Genomic DNA, 6,518 nt, shown 5'->3' with positions numbered 1-6,518 from the left:
CACATATTTACCTATTAAACACTTCATTTTGTCACATATACTAATAAATACTGTTTATAAACACAATATCCAGCACATAAACGTCTGTACTATTCATTTTCCATATAATCACGCTGTCACATATTTTTGGCTTTACAGACTGCATCGGTTTCTCGCTTTTTCTGCGCTAAAGTTGTTTATTTCAAGGTCTTTTATTACAGGAAGAGGTATTGTATTTTATCACTTTGCATTATAAAGCCATAGGCCTAAAATGTTTACATATTGGGTTTTATTACTTACCTCCACACCTGTCGTTAACTATGGAATTTTTCTTCAGTTAACCCTTAGCTCCAGTATTATTCTAGGCTTCCCCCGGTTCTACACAGTTAAACCGTTTCGCATAACGTAATTTCTTTATGTCAAACCAAGGTATAGTTCACAACTCGTTTGTTACTACACCTCATATAAAACCTATCACGGTCTCAAGTTCATTACTACTTTTCCACAGGCTTACGCCCACGGTACGTTAATTCTTTACTATTATTTCTACTCAGACATACGATCATACAGCCATCAGGCTCCGGTAAACAACAAAACCTGACCCGGTACTCAGCCATACCTTCAGGTACTTACGTCTATACCCAAATACGTCCAATCGTCACCCCAAGGCCTCATCCAGCCTTCTCACAAATATCTATTTCAGCCCAGTCACACACTTAAACCTTCCAGATCCCTCAATGCAGGATCTCACGTTGCGCCCCTAACAAACAACCTACTCCCAATTCAAATCATACGCCACCACGATACGCATAAATACGTCAACATCTGTCTTAAAGCCTCAGGACTCTTCCTCAAGGACAGCATAAGACGAGACTTACCACACTTATTACCACCAGAAGGTTCCAGATACCATTCGCAAGAAGTCAAGGTTAGTATCTACACAACATTCCAGTCCTCTCACCTTATCCTTAAATATACAATCGAACTGGCTACAGGGTCTAGGCTAATGCCTTAGCGCACCCTATCAGAAATCCCGTCCCAACGAGGCCTTCCCCCCCCACCTCAACACGGAGGTACGGCCCCACGCCCAAATCATAGTTACAAGCCTCGCATGCCCTACTACAGGGCGCTAGTCAGGGCCTCACCTGTCACGGCCACACGTTTTGATTTCTCTCTACTGTCACCGAGAGGCCAACATCCCGCCACCACGTCTGTGGCAACTACGTCATAAGCCAAATCATAGGTAGAGTCTCTCACCGCCACTTGGCATTAGCAGGGCCTCACCTATCCAAACATTCAACAGTTAAGTTTTTCGCTTTGGCATCTAGCATTACAGTCCAGTTCTTCCATATACACCACCCCACATACCCCGCCTACTTACCTTACGCCCCTTCTAATATATCTTTCACATAATCATTCCTTTTAGAATGTCCCAAGAACCTATTCCAACCAAAGAATTGACAGAAGAAACTCCATTCACGCCTACCAGACCCGGGTCTCCAGGCGAATCACTCACTCTTTTAACCCCCACGTCCTTGAGAGCATGGACTATTCCCAAAATTACGGCCGAGCTTAGGCTCAGGGGAATCCCCTTTCCGGCCACAGCTAGGAAGGCTGAACTTTATAGGCTACTTACTCACCAAGCCCCCGAGCCCAGGCCAGGGACTAGCTCTCAAGGACAACCACCAAGCAACAGCACGGCCACCCAGGATACCCTGGCAGAGATCTTGGCCAATCTACAGACCCTCAATAGCAGGCTATCTAAGGTGGAAAGCGCCATCTCCTCCCCAGGTACTACCACGGTAGTCCCAGTCGCTTTCAAGGCTGTACCTACTATACCAACATGCCCTCCTATACTCCCCCCTCCAGCACCGGGCACAGCCATTACACCATTTGAGTCACCAGCACACTCCGTCCCTGACTCTATCAGGAAAGATATCCTAGACGGGAAGGATGTGTGTCTGGTGTCCTTGCTCATAGCCTCACAGGATGTACTTGAGAACAAGGCATTCAATTACGGTGATATCTCTGTGGTGCTCAAGACAAGGGATCCCAGGCTTAATCATCTGGTGGATTATCTCACCACAGGGTTCACTAAAGTGTTTCTCACGGGTATTGTAGCCATTCCCCCAGGTACACTAGAATGCCCTAATCTCCAGTCAGTACGTTTAGACCCAGTCTCCATAGACACTCTCATTGCCTCTGAAATCACCAACGGTTTCATGATCGGCCCCTTCACCTCTTCACCATTCTCCTCCTGGCGCACTAACCCCATTGGTATTGCTATTCACAAATATTCCAAAAAAACAAAAAAAAAAAACGTCTAATTATTGATTTATCGGCACCGCACTCCTCTTTTGTTCCAAGCATAAACGCACTCATTCCAGCAGACGAATTCTCACTTCAGTACGTAACCATCGACGACGCCATACAGTCCATCATATCATCTGGTAATCGACCCTGGCTTAGCAAAACGGACATCACAAACGTTTAAATTACTACCCATGCACCCCTCACTCTGGCACTTACACGGTGTTAAATGGCGAGGGAAATATTACTTCTCTACACGACTCACTTTCGGTTCTCAAAGCAGCCCCAAACTGTTCGACATTTTCGCAGAGTCACTATGCTGGCTGCTTCTGAACGTCACCAGGTGTCACTCCGTTATCCACTACCTCGACGACTTTTTACTAATAGAGCCAGGGTCACCTTCACCCACAGCAATCAGAAGCACTACTGCACTATTTTCTACACTTGGAGTCCCTTTGTCCACAGCCAAAACTATAGGCCCCACAACTAAATTGACCTTTCTGGGGATAGAACTGGACTCGGTTAACCTCAGAGCTAGCCTCCCCCACGACAAACTGTCACGTTTGAGAGGGGAGATGACTTGTTCCTGCGGAATGATGTTTGCACTAGAAAATAACTTCAGTCCCTTCTCGGATCCCTGAACTTTGCAATGCGCATCATTCCGCAGGGAAGGTCTTTCATATCCATACTCCTTTGCCTGCTGCACGGAGTTCCGGACTCTGGCACAGTTTCTTTGGACCCCCACGCCAAGGCTGACTTAGCTATGTGGGGGAAGTTTTTGAAGGACTGGAATGGAATCTCCATGTTTATTCCCCCTCTCTCCACCTCTTCACCCATCATCCACACAGACGCAGCAGCCAATACCGGTTTTGCAGCCATTTTTGGGAACCACTGGTTCAGGGGCCATTGGCCCACTGATTCGGATGCCTTGCCAGGATTCAGAGAGACCTCAGCACTATTTGAAATGTATCCCATTGTGGCGGCCGCACACACCTGGGGTCATCTCTGGTCTGGCAAGGCAGTCAAATGCTACTCTGATAACTCGGCAGCTTGCAAAATCGTGAACAAAGGGCGATCATCTTCCCTGACCATCATGCGGCTGATTCGCAAGCTGACCTGGTTGGCAGCATCCGGCCAGTTTCACTTAGTTTGTTTTCACATCCCGGGTATTCACAACACGGCCGCTGGCGCCCTTTCTCGTTCTCAATTTCAGGCATTTTCTCAGGCACTCCCAACGGCTCACCTACAACCATCCAGGACACCACGGTTCCACGATCTAATCCTGGATTAAGCACACTCTTGAACCACGCTAGAGCACTCACTCACCAAGCATTATCACCAAACACGGCTATCACTTACAATAGGGCTCTTAATATATTTAATAAATTCACAGCAGAGTTCGGTTTACAAGGTGACTTCTCTATTCAAACCATGGTGGCTTTTGCCTCTTTTTTCCACCTACACCTTAAACTATCTCACAACACCATTAAACTATATCTCACGGGGGTCCAGCACCACAGCCTCACCTTTTTTTCCTAACAACACACCTTTCCTGTCTTCATACCCCGTCAAAAAGGTTTTGAAAGGAATATCAAAGGTTTCACCTCCACTCTCTACCATTAGATTACCTATAGATGGGCCTATCTTCAGGTCACTTAGCAATCTCCTTGACACAGCCCCATTCGACATCGGCACAAATACGGTGATCAAATCTGCTTTATATCTCGCTTTCTACGGTTTTCTCAGACCTAGAGAGTTCACCGTAATTTGTCAAGGAGATACGAAGCTAAGACTTAAAATATCACACCTCACTAAGATCACTACCAACTTTCGATCCCTACAACTAAAACCAACCGGTCACTACACCCTACTATAATTCCTCTCTTCCCTACTGATAATGCCTGGTGTCCGGTAAAAGTACTAGACCACCTACGGTCAACTCTGCACGGTCACCTACTGGACTCTCCGCTCTTAACACTACAAGGGCACCCGTTAACCACAGCAAAATTGATGGTTCATATCAGAATTCTGTTATCTAAGCTCGGACACAACCCGATTGCATTCTCTAGGCACTCCTTCCGTATAGGAGCAGCCTCTAGCACTAACACACCGGTCCATATCATCAAGAGACTGGGGCGGTGGAAATCCTCCATATATACTGCATATATTCCACAGCCGGAGAAAGAGCTTCGCCAAGCTTTCAGCAACTTGGTTTTGTAAAAAATGCAATAAAGTGTGTATTTCTCGAATTTATCTTTTTGCCCTCTTTTATTTACAGGCCCACTCGTACGTTGGTTTCGGCACACCACAACCAACTTTGCTCACAGTTACTATCCATTACGTATTTAAATTCCGAGCACAAGTTAAAAGGCCTGAACTTGTGGAGGCCTGAATTTGTGGGAGGAGTAAGTCCCCTACTTAAACTCCCAGCCCCTACTCACCTCTGCCTTTCAGCTGATTGTTCCCACCCACCTACACCCTGTTATAATTACATTCTCCTTGGTGGGCCCTCTTTTATTTACAGGCCCACTCGTACGTTGGTTTCGGCACACCACAACCAACTTTGCTCACAGTTACTATCCATTACGTATTTAAATTCCGAGCACAAATATATATATATATATATATATATATATATATATATATATTTCCTGGCCATATCCATGGCAGCACAACATTGGGTAGCTCCTCCCTATCCCCATTGGACAGGAATAATAATTAAGCCGTATAAGTACCACCTCCTACCCCTACAGTCTTTTTTTCCTGTCCTATCCCTAGGACATGTCGGTCTTTTCAAGACTATTAGAGATTTTCTTTTATGGCTTACCTGAGGATTAGTTCCTCTGGCCCCTGGGGAGTTCATCCTCTCTCCCCTGAGAAGTCTCCAGTATGCGGCCCTAAGCAAAGGTGTCCCCCTGGAGACACCTTTAGTGACCGGGGTTTTTTCCTTCCTATAAATCTTGCATTGACCCCAGGGGTAGCAAGTGAAGGACCATGGAATTAAACTGGTTTTCTGTTTGGATTTCCCCCCACCAGTAACAAGGTAATGGCTCAATGGATTGGTACTTACCTGCAGGATTATTCTTCCGGTAAGTGGTCAGTTTCTCCTACTCTAAGGTACCTGTTTCTGAGGTTTGCTGTGGAAGCCTGGCACCTGTAGTGTTCTGTGCGGCGTTCTGTGGTTCCTGTGCGCCTGCGCGGCGATCGGGAGTTTCCTGTGCGCCTTTGCAGCGTTCAGGAGTCTCCTGTGCGACCTGCACGGCATTCGTGGGCTCTGGGATGCATGCGCGGCGTTCAGTAGTTTCTAGCGTTCGCGCGGCTTTTCATTCGGATAAGCGCGCAAACGCGATTAAGCACGAATGAGCGCGTTCTCGCGCAAAAACTGTTAGTTTATTTCCTATTTGGGCCATTTGTGAATTTTTTCGGTAATTTGCTCATGCGCGATGACGTCAGACGCCCTTCTTAAAGCGCCAGACCTCTTTTTAGGGCAGGCTGAATTTTCATCCTCCTGGAAAGTTTTTCTGCACCATAAAGTTCACGTGACTGTTGGTTCTTCACCTTTCCAGTTTCCTTTTTCTTCTAAAACATAAAGTAAGTTTTTCCCCTGTTAGTATTTCTTATTTCTTATAATTTCTTCTTCTTGGTTTAAGTTTCGCTGTTCCATCTATTATTTATAGATGGATTCTCGCTCAAGATCCAGGGAATCGGATTCTTCTCACCATAATAGGTCACAATCTAAGCAATATAGGTAAGCCATCCTTTCATACATAAAAAAACACAAAAAAAGAGTGGTAATGTACTAATGAGCACGTTTGGTGTATTGCAGTGCTAAAAGTACAAAGATTACAGGATCGTCAATAGGGAAGTCGCCCAAAAGGACGCTGTGTATATCCTGTGATATCCTGTAACAGAGCCATAGAAGGGAAACATCTCTGTTCGGATTGTCTCTCAGCAGCTGCAGGACCTTCTCATTCAACACCAGACATTATGCAACTTATTAAGCATGCAGTTGCCCAGGGCATCAGAGAGGTTGGAAAGACCCACAAGCGACCTAGATATTCTGAGCCCTCAGATTTGTCTCCAGGAAACTCGGAAGATGAGTTTATGGATTCAGCTTCGCTGAGAGACCTAGCCTTTTCCTCGGAGGAGGATGCTATGCCAGATCCTGACTTCCTGGTACCTGCGGAAGTGGATCATTTAATTGCACGGGTCAGAGAAACCCTCACCTT

Source organism: Pelobates fuscus, chromosome 4 (assembly GCF_036172605.1).
Source record: "Pelobates fuscus isolate aPelFus1 chromosome 4, aPelFus1.pri, whole genome shotgun sequence".
Lineage (NCBI taxonomy): Eukaryota > Metazoa > Chordata > Amphibia > Anura > Pelobatidae > Pelobates > Pelobates fuscus.
The sequence above is the reverse complement of the archived record's forward strand: the minus strand, read 5'-3'. Positions refer to the sequence as shown.